Source organism: Balaenoptera borealis, assembly GCF_965194805.1.
Source record: "Balaenoptera borealis genome assembly, chromosome: 14".
Taxonomy (NCBI): Eukaryota; Metazoa; Chordata; class Mammalia; order Artiodactyla; family Balaenopteridae; genus Balaenoptera; species Balaenoptera borealis.
Window position 1 is genome coordinate 52,283,395 of NC_138875.1, and position 25,562 is coordinate 52,308,956.

Here is a 25,562-nt window from a genome sequence, read left to right on the forward strand (position 1 = left end):
GCTCCAGTAAACAGCCTATACCTGCGGAAAGAGTGTTACTCATTCTTTATCTGAGCTCCAGGACTTTCATTTTAACGATCACATTTCCTGGTAGTTGAAGATTTGAGGATGAACCAGATCAGGGGTGAAAGACAGAGTGCAGCTGCATTACTTTGCTGAGTCATATTCTAATGCAGGATATCTAATAAGCAAAGAAAAAGAATAGATACCAAGGAGTCAACAATCATTCTGGAAAATAGGTTTTGAAAACAAACGTGCCTACTGCAGGAAGTCTGTCTTTCCAGTTATTCATACTATACAGCATCTCTCAAAACTAAGGCAGGTAGGATGATGATCTACAACCATTCTCAGACATTTGCCAAGTGATTTTGCAATAACATTTAAGGAATTTATGAAAATTAGACTTTAGTTTGAAGGCTCTTTTGTGTGGTTAAAATACCATTTTGGGGGGAAATTTTAAGTTCCAATGGGAAAAGAATGTAGTTTGGGTTGTGGGTCAAGTTGGGAATATTGGATGAAGGAAGAAGGAATGACGTCACGGTGAAGAACACTTAGTTCAGGAAAAAAAGTGCCTCATTTCCCAGAATACTTGCTAGGGAAAGGTGGAAAGAAAAGGGGGAGCTACCCACACAAATTCTGCTGGCTTACGCTTGATATTCTATTAGCATGCCTAAAAGATGAGTTATAACATTTAGTATCAGAAATGTAGTGGTAATCAACTTTTGATGATTCAAGGAAAAAAGAAAGAAACATATAATTTAAAAATTATTCCTACTTGGCTTTGGAAACTGGTCTGTAAATTAACACTAATGTTAGCATAACATATTCTGTATTTTTTTAAAGTTAAAATTTGTCTGGGTGATCAATTTATAGCAAAACATTGAAGCTACCTCATTCTTTTTGATGGCTGAAGAGTATTTCAGAGTATTTGAATATATGGATTATCATAATTAACCAGAGGCCTATTAGTGGACATTTTGTTTAGTGGACATTTTGTTTATGTCCAACATTTTGCTGTAACAGAAAATACTGAATGAATAGCCCTGTACACAAGATGTACAGGCTTGCCTCTGTATTGTGTTATAATTTCTCCCTCCTCTTCATGACATCCCTTCTACCATTCCTTTCCCACCTTAAAACAAAACAAAACAAAACAAAAAGCAAAACAAGACAAAGCAAAACCCAAGGATATGAATAGCTAGAAATAAACTAAATTGGTCATTGTTATTACAGGAAAGCTTCATACCAAATATGAGCAATAATCTGCTTATACACATTACATTCTCTTACACAATCCCTTTTCTTTCATCACTCTTCTCTGCTTGGTTCTCTGTATCTGTGAGTTTTGTTTTGTTTGTTTGTTTAGATTCTATGTATAAGTGAGATGATGCAGTATTTATTTTTCTCAGTTTGACTTACTTCACTTAGCATAATGCCCTCAAGGTCCATCCATTGTTGTCACAAATGGCAAGATTTCCTTCATTTTTATGGCTGAATAGTATTCCATTGTGTGTGTATATACCACATTTTCTTTATCCATTCATCAGTTCATGTACACTTAGGTCATTTCCATATTTTGGCTATTATAAATAATGATGCAATGAACATGGGGGTCATATATTTCTTTGAGCTAGTGTTTTCATTTTCATTGGATAAATATCCAGAAGTGGAATTGTTGGATCATATGCAAGTTCTATTTTTAATTTTTTGAGGAACCTCCATGATGGCTGCACCAGTTTTCATTCCCACCAGTAGTATACAAGGGTTCCCTTTTCTCCACATCCACTCTAATATTTGTTATTTCTTGTCTTGTTGATAATAGCCATTCTAACAGGTGTGAGGTGATATCTCATTGTGGTCTTGATTTACATTTCCCTGATGATTAGTGTTGTTGAGCATCTTTTCATGTACCTGTTGGCTGTCTATATGTCTTCTGTGGAAAAATGTCTATACAGATCTTCTGTCCATTTTTAAATCAAATTGTTTTATTTATTTATTTTTTTGCTATTGAGTTGTATGAATTCTTTATATATTTTGGATATTAATACCTTATTAGATATATGATTGGAATATTTTCTCCCATTCAGTAGGTTGAATTTTCATTTTGTTGATGATTTCCTTTGCTGTGCAAAAGCTTGTTTATTTTTTCCCACTTGTTTGTTTGTTTATTTATTTATTTATTGCCTTTGCTTTTGGTGTCAGATCCAAAAAGTCATTGCCAAGGCCAATGTCAAGGAACTTTCCAACAATGTTTTCTTCTAGGATTTTTATGGTTTCAGGTCTTACATTCAGGTCTTTAATCCATTTTGAGTTAATTTTTGTGTATGGTGTAAGATAGTGGTCCAGTTTCATTCTTTTGCATATGGCTGTCCAGTTTTCCCAACACTAGTTATTGAAGAGACTGTCCTTTCCCCATTGTATAGTCTTGGCTTCTTTGCCGTAAATTAATTGGCCATGTATGTGTGGGTTTGTTTCTGGGCTGTCTATTCTGTTCCATTGATCTATTTGTCTGTTTTTATGCCAATACCACACTGTTTTGATTACTATAGTTTTGTAATATAGTTTGAAACCAGGGAGCATGATGCCTCCAGCTTTGTTCTTCTTTCTCAAGGTTGTTTTGGCTTTTTGGGGTCTTTTGTCGTTCCACAGAAAGTTTAGGATTGTTTGTTCCATTTCTGTGAAAAATGCCATTGGAGTTTTGATAGGAATTGCACTGAATCTTTAGATTGCTTTGAGTAGTATGGGCATTTTATCAATGTTAATTCTTCCAATCCATGAGTGCGGAATATCTTTCCATTTATTAGTGTCTTCAATTTTTTCATTAATGTCTCATAGTTTTTAGTGTACAGGCCTTTTACATCCTTGGCTAAATTTATTCCTAGGTATTTTATTCTTTTTGATGGATTGTAAAAGAGAAGGTTTTTCTTAATTTCTCTTTCTGACAGTTTGTTATTAGTGTATAAAAACATAACAGATTTTTGTTTATTAATTTTGTAAACTGCAACTTTACTGAATTTGTGTATTAGTTCTCACAATAACTAATAACTGCTCATAACTTACTTTTTCCTCCGTATTAGTCATGGTGTGGAGAAGCAGATCAAGAATATCCATCACATGCTATTATTTACATAAATTATAAGTGAGATTTTATTGTAATATAGCCATTATCATTTGGATACATTTGTTATAGCAATGTAGCCTACACTAATTACTAAACCTTGTATTTCTATTTTGTTGAGCAGTTTGTTTCCATCAACAACAGGTTGTTGTTATATGAAACAACAACAGGTGTTGAGTTATATGAAATTCCTTTTCAGTATGTATAAAATAATCCAATTGTTTATTCTTTATTGTATTAGTATGGTGGTTTTTACTGATATACTTTCTAACATGAAATCTTACTTGAATTTCTGGAATACTCCTCAGTTGGCCATGGTATATTATTTTTTTAATAAGCTTTGGATTCTGTCTACTAATATTTTGGATTTTTGCCTTGATATTCATAAGTGAGATTAGTCAGTAATTTTCCTTTGTTGTTCTTTTCAGGTTTTGGTATCACTGATTTCATAAATTGAATTTAAAGTGTTGCCTTCTATGATAGGCACCCTCTAAAATGGCCCTACTTTCTGGTATTCTTGCTCCTGTGCAATCTCCATTTCTTGAATGTGGGTTGAATTCATTGACTCATATCTATTGAGTCGGACATGGCAGTAGCCATGGAATGTCACTTCTAAAAATAGGTTCTTAAAATACTGTATCTTCCATCTTGTACACTCTCCCTCAGGTTGCTTATATTGGGGGAAGCCAGCTGCTATGTCATGCAGCAGCCCCGTGGAGAAGCCACCATGAGTGAGCTTGGAAGTAGATTTTCTGGGGTCCACCAAAAGCCATGTGAATGAGCTTGGCAGTAGAGCCACCTCCAGTTGAACCTCAAAGTGACTGCAGCCTTTGCTAACATCTTGATTGTAGCCTGGTGAGAAATCCTGAGCAAGAACCATCCAGGTAAGCCACTCCTAGATTTCTGACCAGCAGAAACCGTGAGATAATAAATTTTGTTGTTTGCAATCACTAAGTTTTGAGGCAATGTCTTAAGCGGCAATGGATAACTCATGCACCTTCTTTGTGTATATTTTGGATAAGTTTAACTAACACAAGAGTTATCTGTTTCTTAAAGCTTTGGTTCAAATCTCCTATGAAAACTTCTTACTGTGGTGCTTTCTTGCGGTTTTAGTTTTAGAGTAGTAAGGTTTACCAATTTTTTTGGTTTATTATTTGTAATAGTATGTTCTGATAGAGTCAGAATTAAGAGGTATCTTTTGAGTTATCTCTATTTAAAACAAATCCTTTAGTGCAATTTAACTTTCTCCTTCCCACCTCACTATTCTTGGCCTTTGTTAATATTATCTTAGGTTTTAGATAGGATAGGATGTATTAAATTTATATGTTGTACATTTATTTAAAATAATATAATATCTACATTCAGTTTTTAAAAACTTTTTTCTGAGTGCTTTTACTATTTAATAATAATAATAATGGAGACTTTGAACATGTACAAAAGTAGACAGACAATATAATGAACCCACACATACCCATTTCTAGTCCCAACAACTGTGAATCCATGGTGAATCCTACACTTTTCCCTCTCCCATCCACTCCCTAAATTGTTTTGAAGCAAATCCCAGATATCATATTTCATTCATAAATATTTCAGTATGTATCCCTAAATATCAGAACTTTAAAAAATAACCATAGAGACATTATCACAACTAAAAAATTAATTTCTTAATTTTTTTCTATCACTCAGTGTTTAAATTTCTGTTTATCTCATAAAATGCGTGTATTTTTTGCCATTTCTATAGTTTTTTCAATTTAAGAATGTTATATAAATGAAATTATACAGTATGTAATCTTTGGGGATTGACTTTTTTCACTCAGTATAATTCCATTGAGATTCATCCAAGTTATCATGTGTGTCAATAGTTTGTTTCTTTTATTTGCTGAGTAGTATTCCATAGTATGGTTGTACCACAGTTTGTTGGACTATTCACCCCCATTGAAGTTTTTCTGGGTTGTTTTTAGGTTTTGGCTATTATAAATAAAGCTACTATGAACATTTGTATACAGGTTTTTGTATGAACACAAGTTTTCACTTTTCTGGAATAAATGCCCATGAGTGTAGTTTCTGGGTCCTCTGGTAACTGCATGTTTAGTTATATTCACTCTTTACCTTTTAATTGGTGTATTTAGACCATTTACATTTAAGGTAATTATTGGTATGTTAAGACTTAAGTCTGCCATTTGTTACCTGTTTTCTGTTTGTTTCCTTGTTTCTTGATCCTCTTTTCTCTTTTTTTGCCTTTCTATGTGTTACCTGCACGTATTTTTAGGATACCATTTAAATTTATTTATAATGTTTCCCTTGCTCTGTTCAGACACAGCCTTGGGTCCAAGTTCCCTCTGTCCCTCATAGCTGATCACTCCTCACAGGCTCCACTGCCCCCTGCTCTGTTGTGCAGCCACACCACAGGGCAGGTGGGCCCGCATGGACTCTTGGCATGTATTGGGGTGTGAGCTGTGTTGAACCAGCCACCATCAGAGTTCTGGGCTGCTTCTGATGCGCTGCTTGAGTAAACGCCAACTATGGCTGCTGCCCCACCCAGACACTGCCCTAAGACGGAGTAGCATCTGCGGCCCATGGTGGAGCTTTCTCCCTGGTTGCAGTCCCTAGGTCCAGTGCCACATTGTGACGTGGAATAAACTGGGCTTGCACGAACCCAGGTGATTGCAGGAAACCTGCAGCCACTGGAGCATTCCTCACTCCACCCTCTGCCCTGCCTTGGGGGCAAGCTAGTGCTAGAGTTTCATTTCTTAACCCACTTTGAGTTGGGTGAGGCCATGTGACTAGTTCTAGCCAGTGAATTGTGAATGGACTTGCCAGTGGGAACTGTCCAGAGCTCTCTTTCCCTCTGGAGAAGTTCAAGACGAAACTTCTGCATCAGCCTGACCTCTGAGTAACAGTAATCAGCAGACGATCCCAACTCCTTCCCCCGCACCATAGGTACTAAGTGTCATCAAAGAATAACCTGTGCTATTTTCAGTCACTGAGGTTTTGGGGTTGTTAGTAACTATAGCTTCATTTAGCTTATACCATCTGATACAATATTAAATAGCATTTTCAAGAGGGGTATATAGTTTATATATGTATGTAAAGCCTTGCACATTTGAAAATGTCTTTCCCATATGAAAGACAAGTTAGCTGGGGAAGAAAATGCTTGGAGGTTACTCTTTTCCCTTCAAAATTTTTTATATGTTCCTCCACTCTCTTCTGATATTTACTGTTGCATAGAAAAAATATTAGGCTACCCTTTGTAAACTTTTTTCCTTTTCTCTGAATTTGAGTAGCAATTCTTCTTGAATATAATATTAAAAAAAATTGGAATAGCTACGTTTGGGCTTCATAAGGTTTTTTTGCTTGGAATATAATGAATCTTCTCAACATGTATGCACAGGTCTTTATGTAAGTCATAAAACTGGTTTTTATCCTAACTCTTTGATTATTACTTCATTCACTTATTCATGCACTTATTTAGTAAACATGTACTAAACACCTACTATGTGGCAGGAACTGTGCTGAGTGCTGAGGATGCAGCAGTGAACATGTCATATGAGTCCAGAAACTTTAAAATATTTTAACAGCTTTATTGAGGCATAACTTACATACTATAAAATTCACTCATTTTAAATGTACAACTCAACGATTTTCAGTGAACCTACAGAGTTCTGCAGCCATCACCACAATCCAGTGATAGAACATTTGCATCATCCCAGAAATATCTCTTGTGCCCGTTTGCAGTCACTTCCCATTCCCATCCATTCCTAGTCGTAGGAAGCCATGATTCTAATTTCTGCCTATAGATTTACCTTTTCTAAGTATTTTGTATAAGTGGAATAATACAGTATGTGGTTTTTGCTTCTGGTTTCTTTCACTTAGCATAATGTTTCCAACATTCATCCATTTTGTAGCGTGTGTCAGTATTTCATTCTTTTTTATGACTGAATAATTTTTCGTTCTATGGCTATACCACATAAAATGTGTGGATTTTCCTGTTTTCGACCCCTTTGTATCATGTGATAGTCACGTTCCTTTATTTGATCTACAGCCCAGAGGGCAGCTTTTCAGTGGGCTACTGTCCAATTACCAGTTTCTAGCTGGCATTCTGCTATGCAACGTTGCTTTATTGAGGCGGTATCTTTTTCTACTCTTGTTTCCTCGATACTCAGAAGTGATGGAGTACATGAAAACCCATAGTTTCCACACAGCAAAAAGCTAGAGAAATTTTTCCTATCTTCGCCCCTGGTTGGAAGCACAAAAATGCCAACACTAATCTTCTACCTACTTATTGCACATTTTTTCCCTGGAAGTTGTGTTCTCTGAATGCATGTAAGAATATGGGCAACAGAAAAAGATGTAGAATATTTCTCTGGCTGCCTCAGAAATCTAGGTCTATGTAATGAAATTGTTGTAGAATGTTTCAAATTCATGTTGAATTTGGGCCCTGAATCACAGGGCAGGAAGTGGAAGGAGTATGGCATGTATTTTTACCTTTGTTTTTAGGTTGGACTTTTATTTCATAAGGTGTCTGGGTATGCCTTCATTTAATAAATGATGATTCCCAGGTCAGTACTCTCGTGTTCCCCAATGCTGTTTTCATGGTAGGGATACCAAACCTTTTTGTCATCAGGGAACTTATATAATTTTTCTTTTTTGAGTCCCACGTTTTCAAATATTTTCTTATATCAAACTACAGTTTAAGGAATAATTAATTTACCTCAATAATTGATTCATCAAAATCATGTATGATGCTAACCAGAGCTTCTGATAAGTATGAGACAATCAGAATTGTTTAAGGACTTGGTAAAACTCAAAACCAAAGAAGGCAGACCATTTGCCTATTGTAGTCTTTGTAGGAGATGTAAAATTTCCATTAGAATTTTTGAAACATGGACATTCTATCAGAACACCCCAATTTCTAACTCCGTGAAGGCCTAGCCATCTGGGAACCTCATGGTTGGGAATTGCCGCATCTTCAGGGATCTGAAGTGGCAGAAATTGGGCAGAGGCTGAGTTTGTCAGCATGGAAGAGACAACAAACTCCCACTGGGCTGGTGTGTACTTAAGAGAATAGGGTTGCCACTTTAAGGTTTAAACTAGATTAAATACAGGGTGTACTGGTCTGACAGATTAATGCAGATTATTAGCTAACTAACTGTGAAGAGTAACATTATGACTTTTCTTTTTTCAGTTCAGCATTTATCTTTAAAATATACATACATATTCTTAAATATATATGTATATATGAATTTGTACACATATGCATGTACATGCACACACACACACACACACACACACAGTCTCTGAATTAGTTTCAATAAAACCTGCATCAGTGCAGAGTTACTCACGGAATGCCTTCAATAAAAAAGTCACTGCGTGTTATGCGATAACATTGAACAGATTCCAGACAGCCTCTTATCTTAGATATACAACGACGTAGCATAACTCAAGCCTAAAGGAGAAGTTAAAGTATTAGGTAACGGTAGCAACAGTAGCATGTTAGTGGAGTAATAACTCTCCTGGAGGATAACCCAGGATGGGTTTTATTGAATTCAGTTTATTTAGCTGGGATAAACCCAGATAGGCATCTCATTTACAAGAAGGTGCTAGCAAGAGGGCAGGTTATTACAAGCACATTTAGAAGATAAGCAATAGAAAATTGAATAAAATCAGAGATCAGGAAGGGAGCAGAAGTGGTTCCTGGTTCAACTTCTTGCCTTGGACAGGTCTATATTTACTCCAACTGAGAAAAATAATAATTGCCTTCTTAGCTGTCTGTAGGGATGAATGGTGTGTGAATTCTGTTAGGAACCTGTGAGTTACCCTCATTGACAAGCTTACTTTGTGGCTAATTGAAGTTTCTTTTTCTTGCAATTTAAGTGCATTTTCTTTGTTTCTCTGCTCTTTGGAGAATTAGAATAATTATTTAACATTTCTTCATAATAATTCTTTTAAAAATGTGACAGTAATTGTCATCTTTAGCTTCCCCAGCTTCCCACACAAATTAACTGTAAAATTGAATTGATGCTATTTTTCTACCCCTTTACTTGTTGTTCTTCTGTTTTCATAGGTTGTTGTCCCCCTTCCTTCCTTCCTTCCTCCCTCCCTCCCTTCCTTCCTTCCTTCCTTCCTCCCTCCTTCCCTCCCTCCCTCCCTCCCTTCCTTCCTCCCTTTCCTTTTCAAATTTAAATATGACAGATGTTTATTTGGTTATTTCTATATGTGAGTCTTTGTTCTAAGCACTGCTGCTGACTTGGGTAGCTGCATGCACTCTGCCCCTTGGAGTAACTCCTGAATCTTAAGGTCTTAACGAGGCTTTGTCCAAGAGGTCAGACCAAACATATGGCTAGGAACCAATGTTTAGTTGACCATTCTAGTTGATGGTTTTGGTTCCAGAGGTGTCCTTTGTGACGCAGAAGAGCATGTTCCAGCTGAGTTGTCATTGCAGTAAAGTGTCATGCACAGAGGACTGTATTTTATACATTGATAAATACTGACTAATTGAAGATGTATCCTTCCACTCACCATTGCCTTCTACTCCTGTGTGTGGTTTCTGACGTGTGTGTGTGTGTGTTAAGTGGTGGTGGTACTCAGGAAAAATATGTGCATAAATGGAGGGATTATACTGTGGTGTATTTACAGATAACTTTTTGTTTCTGGTATTTCATTTTTACCTAGACTTCTTGTTGTTCCCTCAGGGACCTGGGTTCTCTTTAAAGTTGCTTTCTCTTGAAGAGACCTTTATTTGGAAGTTGGTTTTCTAGAGAAAATGTCTTATCTGCATACTATCTAACTACTTTGAATGCTTCATCTTTTCTCTTGCCCCATTTAAGCTCTTTCTTCTTTCCTAAAGATCCTGTTTTCAAATCAGAAAATATTCATTATGTGTCTACTCTGTGAAAGCTAATGTGCATTACACTGAGGATGGTAGAAAATAAATATAAAAGGGGTCCTCTCTTCTAAGATCTCACAGTCTAGGGGACGAGAGATACGTACACAAATAACTCCAGCATGGGGTGGACCATGTGAAGTACTTTAGTTAAGAAAAAAAGTGTTATTATTAGTTTGATTAGGTGTAGACCTATCCAAGGAAGTTTAAGAGGTAGTCATATATTTTCATTCTTGAAAATCTTCTTTCTTTTCTTAAAATCTTACAAAATCAAATTAGTGACTGCTTCTACCAAATTGTTCATTTACTTAAAAAAAGAAAAAACTTTGTTAAGCTATAATTTACATACCATAAAATTCACCCGCATAAAGTATACAACTCATGATTTTTAGTAAATTTACGAAGCTGGGCAACCATCACCATCATTCAGTCTCAGAGCATTCCCATCACTCCAATAAGGTCCCACATTCCCATTTTCAGATAATCCCCACTCCCAGCCTTAGTCCCAGGCAAATAATATTTTACCTTCTATAAACCTCTATACGTTTACCTTTGCAGGATATTTCATGTAAATGGAATCATACAATATGGGTTTTTTCTTTTTTTGCATTGGCTTCTCTAACTTGACATAGTGTTTTAAAAATCCATCCGTGGTGTAGTGTGTATCAGTATTTTATTCCTGTTTAGATTGCTGAATAGCGTCCAACTCTATGGCTGTACAAGATTTTATTCAGCTATTCACCAGTCATCTCTTCACTTTTTAACCTTTTACTTTTCTTTGCCCCTCCCTCCTCTGTCTCTCCCAATAAAGAGTGTTATCGAAGATTACACTGTCAAACATACTCCAGAATCCCATCTCTGTCCATGCCCAGCTGTTATTTTTCTAGGAGAATCTGACTGAAGTCTTGAAGCACTGTTAGCACTTCAGGTTGTCTCTGTGTAGGTGGGGAGCAGGTGCGGGGGTGGACAGAAAGTTCTCACCCACTTTTCATTTTGGACCTGAAGGTTAAAAAAAGTCTGATTCTATTAATATATTCACTTTTTAAATAGAGAAATACACTCTGATGTCTGGGAAAGGGGCATAAATTCAAGTCATCAGAACATAGTACCCACACGAATTCTTCTGCTGAGCTGGTTACCTTTCAGTGACCGCTGTGCCCATTATCAGCCATATTCGAGCTTTGTGGTATGCGGTATGCACTCAACATTTTAAGGTGTTAGAGACATTTCCTTCTCTCAGTATAAGGCAGGGTGACCCAGCGTCTCTGAAAGGTAAATACGAACCCTCTCTCTCATTTGAAAGAGTTATTGAGCCATGTTTATAGTGGGTCCCCTCTGTCTGCAATGCACATACTTCACATTTTCTTAAAGGGAATGGGCTACCTGCCAATGACATTTCACAGTTCTCAGCCTGCACGGTTTCTTCAGGAATATAATTCCTCATCTGCTTTGCCCTTTCCCTTTGAGTTTTACGTTTCATCCTTGCTCTGCGCAATGCACCAATCAACACAAATTCAGGCAACTCCTCATTTCTCCTTCCTTTGATGACCTTGAAGCTCTTCATCTGGCCAGTCGATCATGCCCAGAGGAATGTGGTGGGATGTGCCTCTGCAGTGGTGCTGGGAAGCCCAGCTTGCCTCTGTATTGTGTTATAATTTCTCCCTCCTCTTCATGACATCCCTTCTACCATTCCTTTCCCACCTTAAAACAAAACAAAACAAAACAAAAAGCAAAACAAGACAAAGCAAAACCCAAGGATATGAATAGCTAGAAATAAACTAAATTGGTCATTGTTATTACAGGAAAACTTCATACCAAATACGAGCAATAATCTGCTTATACATATTACATTCTCTTACACAATCCCTTTTCTTTCATCGCTCTTCTCCTCTGCTTGGCAAATGGAGTAGTTCTACCTTCTCATTCCCACCCTATTTTGTACCATGAAAAGAAACCAAGAGAGCTTCCTTTTGTTTTTATTTTGTTTGTGGGCTTCTATCTGGGTCCCAGCATAGGGCAACCAGCCGGAGGGCACTTTTGCTGGTAACCACTGTAGAGGGAGCTCTCGTGTTTTATATGTAGAGCTTGTAGCTTTCTCACAGCACTCCACTGAGAGTGATTCTGTAAAAAGCAAATCTGCTTTCCTCTGAGGCATCAAAATCGTACTGGAGACACTGTCAAAGTTTAGGGAGATGTTATGGCGGATTGATCGGCATCCCTTTATTGAAAATGTATTAGATGAAAAACCAGCCACTAGAACCCTACAGTCAATATAGTGAGTTAAGCCTCCTCACAGGCAACCTGGAAATATTGAACAGGCTGTGTATCTTCTGTGGACATCACTTTACTTATTTTCAGGGAAAATTACACCTTTCATATTTTCCTACATCTTCTATTTCAGAAATGTCAAAAATTCCCAAGTCAAAACTTTATTGAGAATGAGCCTATGTTATTAAAAGTGATTTTGGAAAAAATATTTACAAATACAAATACGAATGAACAACTTATCTGGATATTTTGAATTTGCAAAATGATTCCGATGCTTTGCAGTGGAAGCCTTTCTTATGCAAATTTGAAGTTGCAGATGAACTCCAAATGGGATCCCTGATTCATGACAGAAACAGACAAAGAATTGGAACATTTTACAGTACTCTAATGGGCATTTTAATATTTCTCATCTGTTCTTAATTTGAGATAGACATAATCTCTTCTGGACTAGAAGATACTTTTAGTATTATTTTTAGTTGTTAGTAAAATCTTCTCAATGCTTTGGCGCCCAACTAGAACTAAGAAATATTGAGCAAAAGCTAAAGAGTCAGCTGAATAATGAAGTCAGGTCAATTCAGTTGAACCGTTTTTATGTCTCTGCTGCAGGCGAGGCACTGAGTTGAGTATCATGGAGGATAGAAGGATGAGGAAGGAACAGATGCTTATCTCAGGGAGCTAAGAGGCTAGTTAGGAATCTAAGATAGCATAGCACTTTAATCCAACATGTGAAGAGGGTATACATAAAAGTGTTCGCGTGGGTTCAGCTTATGGTAACCTAGGAAACATAAAAGCAAAGGAGTTTTAAAAATCTGCACTTAGAAGTGAAAATTTCTCTAAGATCAATGACCAGTCTTCTTTTTATATTAGTCACAAGGCAGCAAGCTTTCATCTTCTGTGCCACACCCACAGTGGGTGCTTGCGTTACTTTTTTAGGATGAGCAACAGTTTATGAGAGCCAGACAGAAAGACTGTGACTTACTTCACTTCTCTCCCAAACATCACTGCAAAATCAGGTTGGACTGTTAGAAAAATTTTAGGCACATTTTTGTGGTTTGGGTTTGAATTACTCTACACAATTGTTTTAGAGTTAAATGCTTTGATGAAAGGGCTGTAGATCTTAAGAAATAAAAGGACTATAAGCAAATTGATCTAATTCCTTGCTTTCAAATAGAGAATGTGTTTTTATTCCTCATTTGATGAGCACTATCCAGAGGTCATATGTGTTACCTAAAGTTGCAGACACAGGAAGGCTAGATTCCTGGTCCTTTGCCTCCCAAGAGAGCGTGATTCCACCTTACCACCTCTTGTAGATGAGAAAAGAAAACCACAACGTTGCCGTGAGCTGGTAAAAAAAAAAAAAAAAAAAGAAACTCTCATTTTTGTTTGTATTTTTGTGCCTATCAGTTCAAACCTCTATCTATTTATATAAAGTAATACTATTCTTAGAGACCTTTGTTGCCCTCTGTTATCACTGTTTATTTAAGATTTATACCACATCAATTTCCAAAAAAATTTAAAAATATGTTGCAACTGTATACACATTACAGAGTAAAACACCTTTTTGTTTTTTCTTAAATCATAGAAATAGTTAGCAGGCTTCTAGGTGGCAAGCACTTATAATCCCAGAAGATGAAATTTAGTTTTCAGTTTGCTGGTAGATGAGATAAGTTATAAACATGTGGGGCTATGTTATTCCCATTATCTTACCTGTTAGCTTTATGTTAGGTTCCCAAATTTAATAGAACACAAGAAAGGAGAAGAAAGTATTTTTTAATAGATCATGTGGAGTACCTGTCAAGTTTTGACTTATATAAAGCATTAGAGTAAAAAAATGTAGAAGAACAATTATTTTCCAACACTTTCGTGTTTTAGAAGGATGATGATAGAGAGCATTTTTCTGAACCTGTAGCACTAGTGGGAAAGTTTCTCTTTTGTGGGAAGGGTGGTCCAAAGTGTTTCCCTAAGTGTTTTTAGACTACCTTTTCAGCAGCCTTTCAGCCACAAAATAGTGAGAAATGGGGCTAATCCTATTTAGATCGTGATGAGGAATCAATCAAAATATAGAGTGTTTATGAAGTTGCTTTGAACACTATGAATGCTATAGAAGTGTAAGGTATTATGACTACACCAACTCTTGGCTCCCTTCTCTATATATTTAAGGGTTACACAGGCCTTGTTTAATACCTCAACATCCTTTCAGTTGAATCAAGCACAGACATACTTCAGCCACTTGAGATTAAATACTAAGCCCTGCAGCAGAGCAGTGTCTCCAGCCTCCCTTCTGCCTCTAACCTTTCAGGTTCTGTTCTGGAAATGGACCCAGTAGTGACGTGTGAGAATTCAGCCCTTTATATTTGTTTTGGTGTTTTACCTGGCAGCCTTGGTCACTGATTGGCTTCCTTCTTTTGGGATGAACCTTTTCTATTCCTTTATGATTGGGTGACAAAAACTAGACAAAAATGCCAAAATGAACAGCCCAGAAAACTCATTAAGGTTCCTGAATCAGCTTTAAAAAACAAAACAAAACAAAACAAAACCCTACCAATAACCCAGAGTTCTGAACATAATCGGTTGGTTCCCAGAAGTACAATAAAAGGAAACCAGAAGTATTTTAGTCCCTGGTTGTTTATGAATCAACCCAATTTTCTTTTTCAGACTTTGAAGGTCACAGAATCAAATCATGTGGAGCCACAGAAGGGAGATTGCCCCATTCCATCGGTCTTCCTGCCCACTCTTTCTCCCCAGTTCTGTTAGAAGTGAAGTTTTGCTAGATTTAAGTAGAACATTGCTCACAATTTCCAGGGGGTTCCAATCAAAGCAGGTCACAATGAAAGCTGTCTTGGAGATTACTAGAAAGGAAGCAACAGTGACAAGTAAAGCAGATCTCTGGATACCTTCAGTGTATAGCAGCAGTGCTGCTCTCTTGGTGCACAGGCTTGGGAATTCTGCTGGTCTCAGGTGGGAACCCAAGGAAGAGCAGCCCACACTCATCTCTCCAAGTAAGCCAGGGTACTTTATGTCTGGAATAAAGACAGTGAGGCATGGAACCGTGGGGCATGGAATTGGATTTATGTAGAAAGTGGATAATTAAGCCTGAGTTTTAGACACACAGAGGAAGGTGATAGAAGAAGAAAGAATGACATTTATTATTTTCTAGGGATCTAATCTAGAGAGCCTCAGTGTCCTTAATTGTAATGTGACCGTTAGAGAATACAGCAAAAAAGTTGGCATATTTCTTGGCAAATACAGTTACATGAATAACGTAAATTTTCTTCCTTGGCTTTTTCTTTTTATTGTATACTATTATCAAATGGTATAACTTTAATTTTACTCTGCAGATTAGTCAGTAATATATCTTTTGTTATTTCATAATATAAACAATTTCCTATTGCTTGTATTTCCTTTTTTAGGACTTAGTGAATAGCAAAGAAATATTTTTCTAATTAATAAGCTTGTGAAATTCCAGAAACCTCCCCTCAATGTATCTTACATCCAACTGGTACACCTAAGCATAGTTTAATATTCAAAATAAGAATTAAGATGTATCAGTGGCCAACTATGTGCAAGGCATTGTACTAGGTGCTATATATTAGGTATTCCATTTAATCCTCGAAACAACCCTCAAAGAAAATATGACTACTTCCCACATCCATATAAGAAAGTAGGCTCAGAGAGATCTTACCCAAGTCTCACAGTTAGTAACTGTCAAAACTGCTGCTGGAGGGCTTCCCCGGTGGTGCAGTGGTTAAGAATCCGCCTGCCAATGCAGGGGACACAGGTTCAAGCCCTGGTCCAGGAAGATACCACATGCTGTGGAGCATCTAAGCCCATGCGCCACAACTACTGAGCCTGCGCTCTAGAGTCCGCGAGCCACAACTACTGAGACCACGAGCCGCAACTACTGAAGCCCGCGTGCCTAGAGCCTGTGCTCCGCAACAAGAGAAGCCACCGCAATGAGGAGCCCACGCGCCGCAACGAAGAGTAGCCCCCGCTCACTGCAACTAGAGAAAGCCCACTCTCAGCAACGAAGACCCAATGCAGCCAAAAATAAATAAATAAATAAATAAACAAAATTAAAAAAAAAAAAACAAAAACTGCTGCTGGAGCTGAGCACACTCTAACCCCAAAGTCCAAGTTCTTTCCACTTCATCATAATGCCAAGATTGTACTGGAAGCCCAGAATGCTAGAGCAAGAGACCTCTCACTGGCTTACACAACTTAGTTTCCTCAAGACTATCTACAGAAGGAGACCAATTCTAATGAATGTAGATGGATCTGGGGTGTGGAGTTAGGGTAATCTTTTCCCCTCTACCCTCCAGTCAACTGTGTCTTGGATTGTTCTGGGGTCTGAGGAGGTTCCCAGTAATAGAAGTTGAAACAGGTCCTTAAAAGGGGTCTTGATGTTCGCAGGTTTGTCTGGAGAACAAAATAGGGAGGGCAGGGCAGATTCAAGGGAATATCTTTGAATCCTTCTAAGAGAGGATTCAGCAGAAGGAAAGGGGTGTCAGGCATGGTGAATCTGATTCAGCAAAGGCACATTAAGCTGAAGCTGGAAAGAAGGTGCAGTTCTAAGCATGGCCAGCTTGTTTGTTCTTGAACCTGTCCCTACCCCACTGCTCTGGAGGGCTATGCACATTCTGGAGTTGGAAGGGTTATCTGTGTAAGAGAAGGTGTTGCTCCGTGAGCCAGCCTTCCAGCATCTCTGAGCCCAGGCTGCCTGCCATGTTGCCCTCTAGCAGAGGGAGCTTGTGGGCAGTGGTGCTGCTCTTCTCAGCCAACTGCTGAGTAGCCAAGTGCCCAGAGGACTGAGATGTGTGCCCAAGAGTTGACCCTCAGTCAGGGGAGGCAGAGATCAGCAAGAGTATGCATGGTGGCATGGGGCAGCAAAGTCAGCAGTAAAGAGAGGCCTGGATCCCTGTTTCGGGCTGCAGGGGTGGTAGTCAAGATGCAGCCTACACTGATTCGCAAGAGTGTCTGAAACATCCCGCAAGAGAAATAGTTATGGCTGGATAGAGAAAAGGATCTTGAAAAAGGGTTGGTTCCTTCTATGCACGTGGGGGCCGTGAAGCCATGAGAGGTGGCCATTAATGTTACTACGTCTGCATCGACCAGGGAAGGCCTAGAGTTACTCTAGTACTTGAGCTATGAGAATATAGAATAGCATGGCTGGTGTATAGTGAATAGGTATTAGTGCCTTGTAGAATCACACCACCTTAGCCAGGTAGGTTGTGCAAAAATCCCCAATAGCTGTGCATACCCCCTGGTGCCGACAACACAGGTTCCTCCAAACCTGGCTTGACTGTTTCCCAGTTGAGGTCCACGGAGAGGTGCTCAAGTTGGCTGCTGTGTAGAGTGGTGTACAGTTGCCACTTAAATGTGCTGTGAAATCAGGCTCGATGACTATCCACAGAGCAGTTCATCCTGACCCTGCTGTCTCTCAGGTTAACGAGATAGCCAGAGGCAAAGCCTTGGAGGTGAGTAGTGCGGCTATGGAGCCACACAGCAGCCCTGGGGAGTGCTGGTGTGAGGCTAGTGAGAAGGGACACTAGTGCACACGCTGACGGGCCGTGCAGTTCCTGAGGGAAGTGTGAAGGTGTGAATCAGCCTAGACAGCAGCCCCGCAAGGTGTCCATTAGCCCGCCTTCCCAGGTCTCCTCAGTTCCTCACCAGACATGGCCTTGGCTTGTTGACCTTCATGCTCTGCCTGCCCAGAGTGAAGTTCCAGCAGGTGGTGGGAAGACCCAGTTCAGGTGACCAAGGCTTTATCCCCTCAACTCTTCAACTCCAGCAACATGGCAGCTGGGCTCTTAACTTTCATTGGTGCATGGACCCCTTCGGCAGCCTGGTAAAGCCTAGGGACTCTTTATCAGAATGATGTTTTTAAATGAATAAAATATTATACTTAGTATTACAAAGGAAGCCAATTACATGGAAATATAGTCTGAAATATCCTAGGGACTTCAAGAAATAATTAGGGCCAGGTGGAGATAAGAATCCTGAAAGGAGGCTAGGTTCCTTCTCTGCAGATAGGAGCCTGCATGATCAAAATGTCTAAAAATTAAACTTGTGATATTAAAATATAGTTGCTTCATCAATAATGCAATAAGCAACAAGACTTAGTAGCAGGCCTAATATTTACCATAATTCCAAGTAGTGATGAACATAAATGGTATTTTGAGGTATCTGCTACAACTGAAATGTGATTTGAAAAATTTGTGATTTCTACTGGTGACAAAGTTACAGATACTGTAATACTAATGTAGTATGTTGCCTACATTCATAATTGGGGGAAATGCTAAATTTCAACGAAAGGGAATGAAAACAAAGATGTGATTTTTCCCCATCCTGTTTCAACAGACCCCCTAAATTCTGTCTATGGACCTCAATTAAGACTTCATACCTTATGTGTTTGGAAAATGGCAAATGCCTTTAGAAAGTCATGTTCCTGGTTCTGGGTAAATTTTGTTTACCTCAATACCAGTATCACAGAGCTACAGTGTCCCCAATTTATGTAATAATGACAAGGCAATGCCCAGCCCCATGGCAAGGGCCAGTCTGTGGACATGTGAAATTAGTTACCTCCAAAATCTTGGAGGGTTGAGCAGACGCAGACAGGCAAAGGCACCAGGGCCAGGCACAAACTCTGTGTCATTTATGGGGGCAAAGGAAAGTTCTAGTAGTTCTGTAAGATGGAGCAGTACTACAAACTAGATAGCTGGACAAAGACTAATTTGGGGTGATTTCTATGAAGACTAGGAATGAGGAAAGGAAACTAGGACCCCAGTTCGAACACAGAGAGGAGGACTTGGAAGTACATGGGATTTGGACTTGAGTCCCAGTTCCACCCCTGATAGCTGGTGACCTTGAGTAAGTAAAAAAGTTCTCTGCTTTTTGTTTTTGATCCCCATTGGTAAAATGGGGCTCATACCTCACAAGGTTTCTGTGATGGACTCTTACAGGAATATATATGAAGGCCTGCTGCAGAAACTGTAAAGCCCTGTGTACCTTTTTGTTATTATCCTGTTACAAACTGCCTCCTGTTCACTCTACTCCAAATCACAGGGCAGCACTCTCAATGCAGCACTCTCACTGCCATTTACAAGTTGAGGCTAGTTTCTTGTGGTTGTTGTCACTTTGCCCTCTCTGGGGACATTGCCATGACTGGCAGCTCTGCTAACCTGACTGACTCTATCACCCAAAGGTCGGTAAAGGTGACCTCTGGTTCTCCTGAGAATCCTGTGTCCCCGTTTTTCTGAGGAAACTCCCTTTGACCTCCTATTCCTCTGGCTTCCCTTCGCTCCTCTGGTGATGGCTTCTGTCCAAGGCCCTGGGATGGAGGTGAGGGGTTGGGTGGGGGGGGGGAGGGAGAGAATGGACCGGTGGGTGGAGAGGAGAGGCTCTAATCCTATGGCTGCCTCCCCCAGGTCTGCGGGGTGTGGTTTCCATAGAGAGCCAGCAGCCAGAGTCCACGGAATAAAGTATATTGAAGTCATTCGGCTTTGAAGACTTCCCGTATACTTTTAAGCTGCCCATGACATCATTTCGCTGGCCGGCTTAGAACAATAGGCGGGGGAGGGCTGAGACGAACCAAATCCACAAAGCGCCAGAACAGAGAAAGAGGTTGAAACAGAAACTGCCACAGTCCATGTGGACATTCCTGAACGAACTGGGAAAGAACTGGCCCCCGAGTTTTCAAAGATGGCCCCGCGGCCTAGCAGCCCCCACACGCCCACGCGGAGACCTGACCTCTTTCTGGGGAACAACAGCAGCAGACACACAGGGAAAGTCATGTGACTTCCAAACAGTTCATCCATCCAAGTTCAATAAATTAGCAGCCAAAAATTTTAATCAGATATTTAATCTTTCCTCCCTGTAAGGGAGATTGGGTGTTTACCATGGCTCTAGGCCAGCTTAATCTCAGAGAAGAAAGATTGCGTGCGGCGCGTCTTTGGTGCCGGGGGGCCCTAAAGAAGTCACTTTCGCCTGTTGAGCCTTCCTCAGCCAGTAACAAGGTTAGCCCTGGTCTCCTGTAAGTCTCTGCAGTTTGTGTCAGGGCTGAACAGTGACCAGACCAGGGATTTCCACATCTTATAAACACACTCAGAACAAACCAAATGAAGGCCTGCAAAAGTCAATACAGTGACAGTCTTGTGTGATGACTGTTCTCTAACTCCTCTCTTCTCCCCTCCTCCCTGACCTCTTCTTCTCACCATTTTTGTACCCTCCCACCTCCTGGAGCCCAGAGTTCTCCCCAGGGAGAAGGCCTTGCCCGAATCCTGCCAGGGAGCTCCTAACTTTGGTAACAGGACTTACCTAGTTTATGAATAATTAGCTGATATCTATATTGCTAACTATGGTTGAAATGTATTAATTCCTTCAACCAATAGTGACTGAGTGCCAGGTACTCTTCTAGGTTCTTGAGGCAAATCAAAGAACAAAAGACACAAAAATCTGTCTTCATGTAGCTTATACTCTAATGGTGGGAGACAGACACTGAACATAACAAACAAATTATATAAAGTTGGAAGATGATAAGTGCTATGAAGAAAAGAAATGCACCAGGTAAGGTGGGCTGGACGTGTGTGTGTGGGAATATTATTTTGGAAAAAATTCATTGGAATATTCCCATGGTGGGACCCTGAGAATGCTACTTCAGTGAGATGTTAATATATGCCATGGAAGTGGGGTGAGGAATTGACTCCATGGTCAAGGTGTGTAAACTGAGTCAGGGAGAAAGGTGAGAAGCAGAGACATTTTGGAGGCTTTTACAGTAGCTATGAAAAACTATGAAACCTGGAAGCAGCTGTGAGTAGAAATGGAATTGAGAAGCCATGCAGCAGAGACACTAAAGGAGATGAGAAGAAACAGCCTGGTCTTGGCTGGAGACGGCAGAACAGCAGAAAGAGGAATCAAACTCTAAGTGTTTAGACTTTTCTATGTGTCCAGATTTGAGCCTGGGTGACTATGAGAATGAATAGATTTATAATCCAAATATGGAAGTCAAGAGTGGCACATTTGGGGAACTTGTCAAGTTTTCAGATAGAGATACAGATACATGTTTGTAGTAATTATGGATGAAACTACCAGAGTGATAGAAAAAGTAGCAAGTGATGAATACGAAGAAGTGATTGAGAAGTAGGAGAAAATATAGAATAGTGCTGTATCTCAGAAGTATGGCAATGGTTTTAAACTAGTGCTTCTTAAAATTTGCTCCTATTAGGATCATCTAGGGAGATGTGGATCTTCCAGTTCTCAGGCTGCACCCCATACTAATTACTTCAGAATCTCTGGGGGTGGGATCAAAAACCAGTAGTTTTAAAACCTCTTCAGGTGACAGCGATTTGTAGTCAAAGCTGAGAACTAGTGTTTTAAAGCAGGAAGAATGAATAACAGCTGCGGAGAGATGATGGATGAGGGTTGAAAAAGGATGGTTGAATCTGGGGATGAGGAGAGCATTAACGGCCCTTTCTGGAATGGATTGCTACTTAACATGTGATCCCCAGACCATAACAACAGCATCACCTCAGAGCTTTCTAGAAATGCCCAACCTCAGACCTACTCAATCCAAATCTGCACTTTAACGAAATTCCCAGGTATTTAAAAATACTGATGTTTGGAGCCCTACCCCAGTCCAACTAAGTCAGAATCTCAGCGGTGGGGTCCAGGAATTAGTATTTAAAAAATACTTCCCAGCGGTTTTAACATTTATACAAGAACCACTGATCTGGAGCAGTGCTTCTCAAACTTTAATGTGCATATGAGTCACATGGGTCTTGTTAAAATGCAGATTCTGGGTCAGTAGGTGTGGGTGGGGACTAGATCCCGCATCTGTGACAACTCGCAGGTGAGATGCGGCTGGTTCACAGGCCTCACCTCAAGTAGCAAGACTCTGGAGCAGTGGTTCTTGAGTGTCCCTGCACAAGGACGTCAACATCACCTGGGAAGTTGTCAGAAATAAAATTCTCAGCCCTAATCTAAACTTAATCAGAAATTTGGGGTTGAGACCCAGAAACCTTTGTTTTAACAAGCCATCTAAGTATTAAAGAGTGAATGAGTAATTATAAAATGGCATATGAAGGTTTATTACCCACCCCTACTTTTTTCCCCCAGAAATTGGTTGTAACTGGAATAAGGAAGCTAGAACTTTTCTATTCAATAAGGTGAAATATCTCCAATGTGGATGGAAGAAAGCATATCAAAATTCCCTTGAAGAGTTGTCAAATATACATCATGCTCAGAAATGTCGCTTACTTTCTCCCTGATCCCCAGTTGTAACCACTCTCCTGCAACCTCTCCCCTGAGGATGTTTTCAAGGCCAGGGGAGTCCTGTGCAGGTGAGAAGCCAGCTGGAAGGGAGTCCCCAGAGAAGGAGGAGTATAAGATGCTGGAGAGAACAGACAGCTAATGGCTCAGAGCCCAGAGCAAGGGGAAGAAAACAGACTCATAATCTAAGGAAGAGGGATTCATTATGAAAAGGATGAAAACCACATCTTTTGAGGGAAGAAGGTTGGAAGGAGGAGGGTGTGGGTGAAAATAAGGACAACTTTGGAAGCAGAGAGAAGAGTATGCTAAAAGAGAGATAAAGTGAAAATAACTGTCATTGACCAATTCCTTGTCATACATTATACTTGTTGTTTTACACATATGAACCCTAACCATCACAGAAACCTTACAGGGTAGATTTCCAGTCTGTTGCTGTTTAACAGGTGAAGACATTATGGCCAAATGGGGTTAGTAAATTCCCCACTGTCACATGGACAGTAAATGACAGAGCTGAGATTGGATCCTGCTCTTTCTGGCACCAGGCCCATATTCTTTTCACTCCACCATGTTGGGGGTAGAGACTGGGAAAGTTAAGGGAGTTTTTACTGGATGATTCTTTATTGTGTGCTTTTTTTTTTTAACGTCTTTATTGGAGTATAATTGCTTTATAATGGTGTGTTAGTTTCTGCTGTATAACAAAGTGAATCAGTTATACATATACATATATCCCCATATCTCCTCCCTCTTGCACCTCGCTCCCTCCTACCCTCCCTATCCCACCCCTCTAGGTGGTCACAAAGCACCAAGCTGATCTCCGTGTGCTATGCGGTTGCTTCCCACCCACTATCTATTTTACATTTGGTAGTGTATATGTGTCCATACCACTCTCTCACTTTGTCCCAGCTTACCCTTCCCTTCCGCCGAGTCCTCAAGTCCATTCTCTACGTCTGCGTCTTTATTCCTGTCCTACCCCTAGGTTCTTCAGAACCACTTTTTTTTTTTAATAGATTCCATATATATGTGTTAGCATACGGTATTTGTTTTTCACTTTTGACTTCACTCCGTATGACAGTCTCTAGGTCCATCCACCTCACTAAAGTTGCTTCCCTGTCCTGGCTATTGTAAATAGAGCTGCAATGAACATTGTGGTACATGACTCTTTTTTATTTTAATTTTTTTTTATCCACTTATTTATTTATTTATGGCTGCGCTGGATCTTCGTTTCTGTGCGAGGGCTTTCTCCATTTGCAGCAAGCGGCGGCCACTCCTCATCGCGGTGCGCGGGCCTCTCACCATCGCAGCCTCTCCCGTTGCGGAGCACAGGCTCCAGACGTGCAGGCTCAGTAATTGTGGCTCACGGGCCCATTTGCTCTGCGGCATGTGGGATCCTCCCGGACCAGGGCTTGAACCCGTGTCCCCTGCACTGGCAGGCGGATTCTCAACCACTGCGCCACCAGGGGAGCCCCCATGACTCTTTTTGAATTATGGTTTTCTCAGGGTATATGCCCAGTAGTAGGATTACCGGGTCATATGGTAGTTCTATTTTTAGTTTTTTAAGGAACCTCTATACTGTTCTCCATAGTGGCCGTATCAATTTACATTCCCACCAACAGTGCAAGAGGGTTCCCTTTTCTCCACATCCTCTCCAGCATTTATTGTTTGTAGATTTTTTGATGATGGCCATTCTGACTGATGTGAGGTGATACCTCATTGTAGTTTTGGTTTGCATTTCTCTAGTGATTAGTGATGTTGAGCATCCTTTCATGTGTTTGTTGGCAATCTGTATATCTTCTTTGGAGAAATGTCTGTTTAGGTCTTCTGCCCATTTTTGGATTGGGTTGTTTGTTTTTTTGATATTGAGCTGCATGAGCTGCTTGCATATTTTGGAGATTAATCCTTTGTCCGTTGCTTCATTTGCAAATATTTTCTCCCATTCTGAAGGTTGTCTTTTCGTCTTCTTTATGGTCCTTTGCTGTGCAAAAGCTTTTAAGTTTCATTAGGTCTCATTTGTTTATTTTTATTTTTATTTCCACTGCTCTAGGAGGCGGGTCAAAAGGGATCTTGCTGTGATTTATGTCATAGAGTGTTCTGCCTATGTTTTCCTCTAAGAGTTTTATAGTGTCTGGCCTTACATTTAGGTCTTTAATCCATTTTGAGTTTATTTTTGTGTATGGTGTTTGGGAGTGTTCTAATGTCATTCTTTTACATGTAGCTGTCCAGTTTTCACAGTATCACTTACTGAAGAGGCTGTCTTTACTTCGTTGTATATTCTTGCCTCCTTTATCAAAGATAAGGTAACCATATGTGCATGGGTTTATCTCCGGGCTTTCTATCCTGTTCCATCGATCTATATTTCTGTTTTTGTGCCAGTACCATATTGTCTTGATTACTGTAGCATTGTAGTATAGTCTGAAATCATGGAGCCTGATTCCTCCAGCTCCGTTTTTCTTTCTCAAGATTGCTTTGGCTATTCGGGGTCTTTTGTATTTCATACAAATTGTGAACTTTTTTTGTTCTAGTTCTGTGAAAATTGCCATTGGTAGTTTGATAGGGATTGCGTTGAATCTGTAGATTGCTTTGGGTAGTATAGTCATGATTCTTCCAATCCAAGAACATGGTATATCTCTCCATCTCTTTGTATCATCTTTAATTTCTTTCATCAGTGTCTTACAGTTTTCTGCAATGGGTCTTTTGTCTCCTTAGGTAGGTTTATTCCTAGGTATTTTATTCTTTTTGTTACAATGGTAAATGGGAGTGTTTCCTTAATTTCTCTTTCAGATTTTTCATCATTAGTGTATAGGAATGAAAGAGATTTCTGTGCATTAATTTTGTATCCTGCTACTTTACCAAATTCATTGATTAGCTCTAGTAGTTTTCTGGTAGCATCTTTAGGATTCTCTATGTATGGTATCATGTAATCTGCAAAAACCAACTGTTTTACTTCTTCTTTTCTGATTTGGATTCCTTTTATTTCTCTTTCTTCTCTGATTGCTGTGGCTAAAACTTCCAAAACTATGTTGAATAATAGTG

At 39.6% G+C, this 25,562-nt stretch overlaps 1 protein-coding gene and 1 long non-coding RNA gene across 5 annotated transcripts in view; one reads left to right on the forward strand and one right to left on the reverse strand.

Annotated features, from left to right (window-relative positions):
* LOC309610562 (uncharacterized protein) overlaps nucleotides 1-25,562 on the forward strand; it is a 651,150-nt gene that overhangs the window by 418,405 nt on the left and 207,183 nt on the right. The window lies entirely within an intron of this gene.
* Nucleotides 19,675-25,562, reverse strand: part of LOC309610579 — a 264,883-nt gene continuing 258,995 nt past the window's right edge. Inside the window, exon 3 of the long non-coding RNA XR_014234045.1 lies at nucleotides 19,675-23,591. This is a non-coding gene — a long non-coding RNA (uncharacterized lncRNA). The remainder of the gene's footprint in view (nucleotides 23,592-25,562) is intronic.